An 11,835-nucleotide genomic window follows, 5' to 3' on the forward strand; every position below is an offset into this window, starting at 1 on the left:
CGTGATTGTTCGTGCCAGCCTCTGTATGACAAAAGCAGAATTGTTGATAGACACAAAGATCAGCTGACAAGAGAAGTTATCGAAGCGTCTGAGATCTTGAAGCTGGGTCAGAGGTGAGTAAGCACCCCTTATGTCGCTATCTTGCAGAAGGAACATGAATTTTTGCACACGTGTTAGCCTCGTGTTATCAAATACGTGCCTGGTTGGAGGGATATCTGTCACGGTTCTGTGTGTGTTTTTTTCTGTTTTTTCAGTGTCCCTGGCGCCTTTATAAGCATGGCTCACTGAATAAACATTCTGTTGTTAGTCAGCGCTGTGTATCGTCCTTTCTTGTCCTCTGGCCTTGTGCCGTTGGGCTGTTTCACTGGAAATCGAGGCACTTCGGTTCCGCTGGGTTCTGTGCACCGCACTGTCGGCAGGTCCGGGTACTCGGCGTCGGGCAGACGTCCGACCTATGTCCCTGCTGATGGCATACACGGCACACTTTCCGCGTGTGGCGGCACGGGTAGCAAAAGTGCTCGCCGCTTTCGAATATAACTTGTTTCGGGACGTATGGTTCATCGAAGGGGATTAAAGCCGTCTTTGTTTTTACCAACATCCTAGCCCCGACGATCGTTACGCCTTGGGGCCGCAGCCATAGGTTTTCCTTGAGATAGCTTCCCGGCGTTCCGACCAGGAGCCCGTGGATAACTCCTCTTTTAAATTCTTCTGGGACTGCAGCTTAGGCGTTCACTTGGTAGTCCTGAGTGTCCATGTGGAGGGCGGTGATGTTCCGAATCAGTTTGGCGACGTCTTCGTTTGGTGTGCTCGCGGTGATAATATTTGAGCCCGGGCGAAGTCTTACGATGAAGTCTTTGGTTTTGCACTTGCCGTTGCAGGCCCGTATAATGGCGCGTGCTACCTCATATTCGGTTAGGTTCTTCACCGACAGCCCGTCTCTGGGCCTAACTATAATCTTGACGCCTCCTTTCGGGAGCGGCGGGGCTCTACGCCTCGTCTGCCGCGCCTCCTCTCCGTCTCCTGTATATTTCCTGCTCGCTGCCGACGCGTTTGACGTCATCCCGACTGCAGCGCCGCCTGTACCGCCGGCTGTGCCTGTTGCATCAGTCGCCGGTGCCATCTTGACATTGTTTTGTCCCTGCCGGTGTGCATATCTGTCCAGGATGGCGGCGTATCACTCGCCGCGTTTCTGGACCTGTTTCTGTCGAAGTGACCGAATCGTGGTCCAGTCCTCTTCGAAATTATCGCTTCCCGCAGTGTTTCCAAAGACTGGTTGCATACTAGCGTTCCCCTGTTCGCCGCTCCCGGTTGCGTCGGGACCGGTGAGGTCGTCGGGGTGGTCCGCTTCCATGTCCTGGGTTTCTGAGGAAAATTGGGCCATTGCACTTCTAAGCGTTCCGATTTCAGAAAATTCGGCAGCGGGTGCCTGGCTAGCGTCTTCTGCCGCCTTGGGTGCGACTCCCAGGCTCGCGGGTGCCGGTGGGTGCAGGCCCCGGGTTAGGCCTAACTGCATGAGTTTTGCTCCGGCCACGTGCCAACTTCCAAAATCGCGATAAAAACCCAAAAATCGGGCCTACCGGTATGAAGGTGCTATCCTCGTGGTCCCGCTGTACGAGGTATCCGGTCCAACCGAAAGTTGCTGGCCCGATGAGCGTTTGCGATCTGGGTGGGTTGAAATCTACGAAGCATATGCGGAGCACGTCCGCACCCTCCCATACATGCGTCAGGTGTTCAGGGGATCCCCAGTGATGTGGTACGCAGCGGCGAGACCTTTGCGGATTGCTAATGACGAAAATGCCCTCTAGTTAAGTCTCTCTGTTACGAGTCCACTAATTCTGTTATGTAGCAATGCCATGTGGGGATGGCCAGCAATGTGGTACGCAGTTGGGAGACCTTCCGAGATTGCTAATGAAGAAAAATGCCATCTCGTTAAGTCTTTCTGATACGTGTCTCGTGATTCCGTATACTTAGAAATCTCAGGTGGGGATCGCTAGTGATGTGGTACGCTTTGGGGAGACTTTTCGAGATTGCTAATTACGAAAAATGCCATCACGTTAATTCCTTCTGCTACGTGTCTCTAATTCTGTCGACTTAGCAATGCCACGCGGGTATGGCCAGCGATGTGGTACGCAACGGGGAGATCTTTCGAGTTTCCTAATGACAAAAAATGCCCTCTCGCTAAGTCTACCTGATAAGTCTCTCGTATTTCTGTCGACGTAGCAATGCCACGTGGTGATGGCCAGCGATGTGGTACGCAACGAGTAGACCTTTCGAGAGTGCTAATGACGAAAAATGCCATCTCGTTAAGTCTTTCTGATGCGTGTATCATGATTCTGTCGACGTAGCAATGCCACGTGGGTATGTCCAGCGATGTAGTACGCAACGGGGAGATCTTTCGAGATTCCTAATGACGAAAGACGCCCTCTCATTAAGTCTACCTGATAATTCTCTCGTATTTCTGCTGACTTAGCAATGCCACGTAGTGATGGCCAGCGATGTGGTATGCAACGGGGAGACCTTTCGAGAGTGCTAATGGCGAAAAATGTCTTCTCGTTAAGTCTTTCTGATACGTGTCTCATGATTCCGCAGACTTAGCAATGTAAGGTGGGGATGGCTGGTGATGTGGTACGGTGCGGGGAGACTTTTGGAGATTGCTAAATACGAAAAATGTCATCACGTTAATTGCTTCTGCTACGTGTGTCGTAATTCTGTCGACGTAAAAATGCTACGTGGGTATGGCCAGCGATGTGGCACGCAACGCGGAGATCTTTCGAGAGTTCTAATGACGAAAAATGCCATCTCGTTAATTCTTTCTGCTACGTGTCCCGTAATTCTGTCGACGTAGCAATGCCACGTGGGTATGGCCAGCGATGTCGTACACAACGGGGAGATCTTTCGAGATTCCTAATGACGAAAAATGCCCTCTCGTTAAGTCTACCTGATAATTCTCTCGTATTTCTGCTGACTTAGCAATGCCACGTGGTGATGGCCAGCGATGTGGTATGCAGCGGGGAGACCTTTCGAGAGTGCTAATGACGAAAAACGCCATCTCGTTAATGCTTTCTGCTACGTGTCACGTAAGTCTGTCGGCGTAGCAATATCACATGGGAGTGTGTCACGGATCTCATCCGAAGTACACTCGGACCGAAAGAATGGACTAGGCGACAGGTGTACCCACACAGACGCACATTTATATATCCTACGTTACACTCAAATTAGCACACAAAACTAACAAAACTAACACAAAACACAGATTATAAATACACACGACCCCGGAAACACTGCTACCAGCGTCTACTACTAGCGTTCTACTGTTAGTGGACGGCGTTCGTGCTCACGGTTGGTGCAGTGCGTCTGCGGCGTTGTATGGGTCCAGTAGCCGGTATCGAGATGGCGTTCGACATGCTGCGGCTGGCGTCGCTGGCTGCGTCGTACAAGCTCCCGGTTTAAGCGCTCGTGGAGATGATGCCGCTGTTGTTGGCGTTGGGGGCACCACCCTGATGGGTGGCAACAGGGCTGGAGACACCCCTGGCCGTGGCAGGCGGTAGCGACCTCAGTTAACTCCCTGGAACGGGCTCAGGAACGGCAGGGAGTCCACGAAGCGAAGCCGTAGAACGCGAGCTCACCGGAACAGTAGCCGGCGTCGCTCTCTTCCAGCCGAAGCGTCCCTGAGCCACCGGAGCCTCCGCTTTTCTGTTCTTCACCCCCGTGCCTCGCTCTTCCTCGCCCTTTATAGCCTTGACGTTAGTCCATGTAAGCCTTGTCGTCGTCTTCTCCTTCTTTTCTTCTGTGTCAATCATCTCTCTCCACCTCACCGAATGCTTCTTCTTCACCTTCTTTAGTCCTCGGTTAATCCACGTCGTCTTCTTCACACCTCTTTCCTTCAAAATTTTATTTCAGACTCCTTATTATATGTCACAGAATGGCCAGCGATGCGGTACGCAGCGTCGAGACTTTTGGGGATTGCTAATGACGAGAATGCCCTCTCGTTAAGTCTCTGTGCTATGTGTCTCGTAATTTTTTCGACGTAGCAATTCCACGTGGGAATGGCCAGCGATGTGGTACGCATCTAGGAGACCTTTCGGGATTGCTAATGACAAAAAATGCCATCATATTAAGTCTACCTGCTCCGTGTCTCGTAATTCTGTCGACGTAGCAAAGCCACGTGGGATGGCCAGCGATGTGGTACGCAGCGGAGAGACTTTTCGAGATTGCTAATGACAAGAAATCGCCTCTCATTAAGCCCGTCTGCTACGTCTCTCGTAATTTCGTCGACGTAGCAGTGGCACGAGGGGATGGCCTGTGAAGTGGTACTCGGCGGGGCGACCTTTAGAGAATGCTAATGACGAAAAACGCCATCTCGTTAAATCTCTCTGCTACCTGTGTCGCAATTTCGTCGACGTAGCAATTCCACGTAGGGATGGCCAGTGATATGGTACGCAGTGAGTAGGCCTTTCGAGATTGCTATTAACGAAAAATGCCATCACGTCAAGTCTACCTGCTACGTGCCTCGTATTTCGTTCGACGTAGCAATGCAACGTGGGATGGCCAGCGATGTGGCATGCAACGGGGAGACCTTTCGAGATTGCTAATGACGAAAATGCCATCTCGTTAAGTCTTTCTGCTACGTCTCTCGTAACTTCGTGGACGTTGCAATGGCACGTGGGGATGGCCTGCGAAGTGGTACGCGGCGGGGCGACCTTTGGGGATTGGTAATGGCGAAATATGCCCTCTCGTTAAGTCTCTCTGCTACCTGTCTCGCATTTTCGTCGACGTAGCAATTCCACATAGGGATGGCCAGTGATGTGGTACGCAGTGAGTAGGCTTTTCGAGATTGCTATTAACGAAAAATGCCATCGCGTCAAGTCTACCTGCTACGTGCCTCGTATTTCCGTCGACGTAGCAATGCAACGTGGGATGGCCAGCGATGTGGTATGCAACGGAGAGACCTTTCGAGATTGCTAATGACGAAAAATGCCTTCTCGTTAAGTCGCTCTGCTACATGTCTCGCAAATTCGTCGACGTAGCAATTCCACGTGGGGATGTCCAGTGACGTGCTACGCAGTGGGGAGGCCTTTCGAGATAGCTAATGACGAAAAATGCCATCTCGTTAAGTCTTTCTGCTACGTGTCTCGTAATTCTGTCGACGTAGCAATGCCACGTGGTAATGGCCGGCGATGTGGTACGCAAAGGGAGACCTTTCAAGATTGCTAATGACAAAAAATGCAGTCAGGCAGGTTCCTCTCCTTCCTTCACTCCTTTCTCTTCTCCCGATTCAGCCAGACCACATGATGACTTCAGATTATATAGTGCCGAATTTATTGACTTCTATTGACAATGGCGGTGACACCACTCTGCCGTCGGGATGCGGCCTCTCCTCTCGGCATCCACGACCCGTCTGTCCTGTTCTCCTAGGCCGTCTCTCCTCTCTTCCCGGTCCTTCTTTCCATCTTGCTCTCTCTCGTACTTGCTTCCCCGCTGCTCCCGTCGGTCGGCTCCCTGTGAAGGCATCTTGAGCTGGTTCGACTTCGGATGATGCTCCCATAACTGCTGTTCGGGGGGGGGGGTCACTCGTCCGTCGCCGCTGGGCGGCAAGCAGACAGATAAGAACACAAAGCGCCGGCTGTTTCTTGGGCGCGCCGAATTGCCCGCATGTACACACACATAACCGCGGCGGCCGTTTCTTCCGGCTACGTTCGGATGCGATGCGGCCGCGCGCCCGACACTTCCACCGCCACTGTGATGCGTGCCTCCACGGAACGCATCACACTTCACACCACAACCGCGCGCGGCTGGTGTCCCGCGATCCTCCCCCGGGCAGTACGACACCATTAAAACAAAGGGCTAGGGAACAGCGTTACCCCTTTCACCCCGCTCCCCTTACCAATGGAGCTGGTGCTAAGGCCTCGGCAGCTTGTCAGCGTTGGCGTCGCTATCTCCTGCGCACAATTCCCATCTCGAACGCCACGGTGTGCTCTGAACCCACTGCGGCGGAGGGCGGTCAGTCGGTTCTATGCAATCGCCCTTACTGGTCATCGGCCACGGCGCGTACCTCCTGATGATTAGTGCAATTGGCCGTCCTCTGTCGTACGGCCTGTTACAGGGCGCCATCTGACACTTGTTACAATTTTGACCGTGCGTCCTCTCCATGGACCTTTCTGCGAAGCGCAGCTTAGTCTTTCCGCCACCCTGGTGACTGGCCCACTCCGGGTCATTCGCCAGTCACGTCGTTTTCACTTGTTGAGACTGCCGTGACGCCATTCGCACACACGGGTGGCCCGCGATCTTGCCTCTACTGCCAAACAAAATTTCACCTGCTTCCGCATCATGAGCGCGCACACTCGCGCGCTCGCCGGTCTCCCTCGACGTAGCGCCGCAAGTTTGCTCGCGCCTGGACTCTTCGCGCTCTGGAGCATTTGTATGCCTGCTGTATCCTATTCTTTCAGCGCCAGCGCTACCGGTCTGCTCTACTGCGGTGACGCTGGTGGTGGTGGCGTTGGTCTTTGGCGTTGATTTCTTGGCGCATTTTGTAGTGTTTTTGAAATAGAATGTTTTTTTTTTCAATAAAGTTTTTTGGGTAATCGTTCATGATGATTTCTTTTAATGTCGTGTGTTGTTTCTGCGCTATATTTCTGCTCCCTACGGTGTGAAGCACGAAGAAGTCGGTGCCTCTGAGAAAACAGCGCAGAAAGGTCATGGGCACACTCCTGTCTCCAGGTTGTCATAAAAAACACTTACAACTGCTAACGTGTCAGCCCCGGCAAAGGGTCTCTCCACACGCGGAAAAAATTTCCCAAAAATGCCATCAGATCCTCTGGAGTAGTCGAGCACTCTAACCACTGAGCCACCGCGACGGGACAGCTACATTCTTTAATTCTTTAAGATGAGTTACATTCTGTAATGCCTTCCACCAACCTAAGGAATTCCACCAGCATTGCTAAAAGCACAGCACATGGCACAGGTAAACAGTGGCACAAAAACAAATTTCGGACGATTAAGCGTGGTTTAGCCAATTCAACTAGGACCGCTAACACATCGCTTTTCAGTGCTGTTTCGGTGTTCGGTTCCGTCGCGCACGGATGCAGTTGAAGAAGACGGCAATATCCAAAACACAGCGCAAGAGACTGGTATTTTAGGACGCAGAATGTTCGGCTGCGGCGGTGTTGCAGTTGTATAATGCAGTAACCAGCAAAACTGATGTGTTCACGCCGCCCCGGATTCAAAACTCACTCGCAGCCGTAAAACATTTCCGATTATTTTATTTCAAGTAAAGTAAATTTCAGACATACAGAGAGACCACGCCGAAATCCAAAATTGAAGCCTCAGTGCCAGAATAAAAAATGCGACCCCGTTAGCCCGCTGTTGTGCTAGCAGCTGTTGTGCTCGCGCGCCCTTCCTGCTGTTGAGTTCGGCGAATTTGGACATGGGGAGGATTCCCTGAAAACCACCGCGAATGTGAATGAGCCCTTTAGAAGAAACGTGGCTGCAGGAATGTCGGAAGCAGCGACAATAATAGCGTCTCCACGTGTTCGAACATGCCATCGGGTCGACGAACGGAGTGTTGTCCTCTTCAGTCAGGCTGGGGTTGAACAATTGCCTGAGGGCCGCGCCTTCGACAGAGGTTCCACGTTCCGGTCATCAGACGACGAAGTACAAGATCAGTGTTGTCCTCTTCAGTAGTGACTGGGGTTGAACAATTGCCCGAGAGCTGCGCCTTCGACAGAGGTTCACGTTCCGGTCATCAGACAACGAAGTACAAGATCAGTGTTGTCCTCTTCAGTCACGCTGGGGTTGAACAATTGCCCGAGAGCTGCGCCTTCGACAGAGGTTCACGTTCCGGTCATCAGACGACGAAGTACGAGATCAGTGTTGTGCTCTTCAGTCACGCTGGGGTTGAACAATTGCCCGAGAGCTGCGCCTTCGACAGAGGTTCCACGTTCCGGTCATCAGACGACGAAGTACAAGATCAGTGTTGTCCTCTTCAGTCACACTGGGGTTGAACAATTGCCCGAGAGCTGCGCCTAAGGCGGATGTTCCACGTTCCGGTCATCAGACGACGAAGTACAAGATCAGTGTTGTCCTCTACAGTCACGCTGGGGTTGAAGAATTGCCCGAGAGCTGCGCCTTCGACAGAGGTTCACGTTCCGGTCATCAGACAACGAAGAACAAGATCAGTGTTGTCCTCTTCAGTCACGCTGGGGTTGAACAATTGCCCGAGAGCTGCGCCTTCGACAGAGGTTCACGTTCCGGTCATCAGACGACGAAGTACAAGATCAGTGTTGTCCTCTTCAGTCACACTGGGGTTGAACAATTGCCCGAGAGCTGCGCCTAAGGCAGATGTTCCACGTTCCGGTCATCAGACGACGAAGTACAAGATCAGTGTTGTCCTCTACAGTCACGCTGGGGTTGAACAATTGCCCGAGAGCTGCGCCTTCGACAGAGGTTCACGTTCCGGTCATCAGACAACGAAGAACAAGATCAGTGTTGTCCTCTTCAGTCACGCTGGGGTTGAACAATTGCCCGAGAGCTGCGCCTTCGACAGAGGTTCCACGTTCCGGTCATCAGACGACGAAGTACAAGATCAGTGTTGTCCTCTTCAGTCACACTGGGGTTGAACAATTGCCCGAGAGCTGCGCCTAAGGCAGATGTTCCACGTTCCGGTCATCAGACGACGAAGTACAAGATCAGTGTTGTCCTCTACAGTCACGCTGGGGTTGAACAATTGCCCGAGAGCTGCGCCTTCGACAGAGGTTCACGTTCCGGTCATCAGACAACGAAGAACAAGATCAGTGTTGTCCTCTTCAGTCACGCTGGGGTTGAACAATTGCCCGAGAGCTGCGCCTTCGACAGAGGTTCACGTTCCGGTCATCAGACGACGAAGTACAAGATCAGTGTTGTCCTCTTCAGTCACACTGGGGTTGAACAATTGCCCGAGAGCTGCGCCTAAGGCAGATGTTCCACGTTCCGGTCATCAGACGACGAAGTACAAGATCAGTGTTGTCCTCTACAGTCACGCTGGGGTTGAACAATTGCCCGAGAGCTGCGCCTTCGACAGAGGTTCACGTTCCGGTCATCAGACAACGAAGAACAAGATCAGTGTTGTCCTCTTCAGTCACGCTGGGGTTGAACAATTGCCCGAGAGCTGCGCCTTCGACAGAGGTTCCACGTTCCGGTCATCAGACGACGAAGTACAAGATCAGTGTTGTCCTCTTCAGTCACACTGGGGTTGAACAATTGCCCGAGAGCTGCGCCTAAGGCAGATGTTCCACGTTCCGGTCATCAGACGACGAAGTACAAGATCAGTGTTGTCCTCTACAGTCACGCTGGGGTTGAACAATTGCCCGAGAGCTGCGCCTTCGACAGAGGTTCACGTTCCGGTCATCAGACAACGAAGAACAAGATCAGTGTTGTCCTCTTCAGTCACGCTGGGGTTGAACAATTGCCCGAGAGCTGCGCCTTCGACAGAGGTTCACGTTCCGGTCATCAGACGACGAAGTACAAGATCAGTGTTGTTCTCTTCAGTCACACTGGGGTTGAACAATTGCCCGAGAGCTGCGCCTAAGACAGAGGTTCCACGTTCCGGTCATCAGACGACGAAGTACAAGATCAGTGTTGTCCTCTTCAGTCACGCGGGGGTTGAACAATTGCCCGAGAGCTGCGCCTTCGACAGAGATTCCACGTTCCGGTCATCAGACGACGAAGTACAAGATCTTTCAACCCCTGCTGGGAGACAGCCCGCATCCCTGTGTCGCGCAGGCGCCTTCCTGTTCCACATGGGCGCAGTCGTCCGGACCCACGTGCGCGCCAACCTGGAGGCCGTGTGGACGACAACGTGACCGGGTCCTGTTCCCTTTCCATCGACCGAGCTGCGAGAGAACATCAGGACTGCTCTGCCGTGGGTGGTACCATTAGTGTCATCGTTTGATTGGACATCATCCTTCGAACTGCATTCCGCAACTAGGGATCTGGGGAATACGAAGAGTATTTAACGAGATTCTGGTTTGGTACCAAAAGAGAACCCCTCTCTTGAGAGATACCCTTTGCTGGGAAAGACTCCCGACCGCTAAGAAGCTAACTTTACTCAGAGGCACCCTCAGTTGCCCTTACTTGCACATTGTGTAAATAGTCTTTGTAGAAAGTTTTCCAAGTTTTCTTCCTCCGATCGTCCTCGTCTCTTCTCCGGCCCAGTCACGCTACCTGAATCCCAACACAGCTTGTGGAGGCAGCGGTTGTTACGAATGCGGCTGCTCGATGGAACCGCGTCATCGAGTGGCCTAGGTTCTCATCTGCTCGCTCACTGAAAAAGACGGCATGCTGAAAGGCTTTTCCTTAGAGCCTTGACTTCGTTCCTTGTCATACAACGTGAGCGCACTGTGTTGTTATGGCCTGTGTACAGTACAAGATAAAACCAACCATTGTGAACGGGCGTGACCACTCTGCGGCCACGTAATTGGTGAAATCTTCAAAAACCACGTGTTTTCGCCTTGTGTGGCAAAAAACGAGTCGAATGGAGCAAACTGCCCATTTCTCCGGAGATCATCTAGCGACAGAAAGTGTCGAGCACGGTGCATCGAGTCTAAAACGTCCTTATATCAAAAACAAAAAAACCACAAAGTAGAACACAAAATCACGATACTCGGTTACCACTGCAGAAGGCCTGATATCTTATTCTTCATTGCCATTTATTTTCATATTGCTCTGAGTACGCATGGCGCCACTTTCTTTTACTCGTGATGTCACTGTGCTCGTATACTTTTTAGCGGTGAAACTTGAGCGCGTGCACTGAGAATGTAGACAACGCTTTTTTCAAAGACAGCTGGTTCACATGATCTTATCAGCCTTGCGTTACTGCGCCCTAAGGCAACCAAAGACAAAGAACTATCGATAGGGTGGCTCCTTCGAAGATGCCGGTTTTCCCAGTGGGTAGCTTGGCGGCGCTTGCCTACAAACGACAAGCAGCATTCATTGTCTCAGAAGTGAATGGACAACTTGCAGAATTGCTGACTTACAGGAAGGTTTCTTCCAACTAACAACCACGTTCGCAAACCACGTTTTCACTTCCTGCTCTGCTGATTGAACGGTTTAGCGCGAGGAGAGACGAGTCAGTCGTCCTCCACTGTATTCTTTTTCGAAATAGTGAGGTTGGCTGCCCACTATTCTGGGGGAACATGAAGCCCACGGTCACTACCAGCTTTCGAGATAGAGTGTAAAAAGAAGTTGTCGAAAGGTTACAATGATGTATTCCCTTGACGAGTACCTGTCTCGACCCGCTCCTCACATCCTTTCAACAACTTCTTTCTCATACAGATAAAGGGACATCTCCCCCTCATTTTTCGAACAAGAATGTGAGATTGCCGTCTGTAAACGAAGGCTTTCGGTTGGCAAACTGTAGAGGACGCTGGATATTCGGCAAGTGTGCTCCAATGCTCCTTTTGGGTGCACGCGTCCAAAATCGGCGCTTTTAACATACGACCGAACCGGTCTACGCATGCGCACTGCAGGAGACGCCGCCGAACCTCGGAGAGGCGCCGATATCTGTTCGCGCTAGACATCGGCGCCAGCTCAGGGGCGCTCGCGCACGTGTTGGAAGCGGGGTCCGGTTTACGACAATCGGAGTACAGCGGCGCTCTTGGTGAATTTTCTTCATGGCTTTAAGCTCTTCCAGGTTCCCAAAACTTTTCTTCGCGGTTTAAGTTGTCCTTTCAGCGCCCCCAACCTCTTTTCTTATCGACTCAAAATTCTTTCTGTCCGCAGAAAGAAGCACCACAGTACCCTCAAATTTTTTCCTCCTCCTCCATCTGCTCGAGAGGGGGAGCCAGCCAGCACCAAGAGCTT

This window comes from Amblyomma americanum, chromosome 1, assembly GCF_052857255.1.
Source record: "Amblyomma americanum isolate KBUSLIRL-KWMA chromosome 1, ASM5285725v1, whole genome shotgun sequence".
NCBI lineage: Eukaryota > Metazoa > Arthropoda > Arachnida > Ixodida > Ixodidae > Amblyomma > Amblyomma americanum.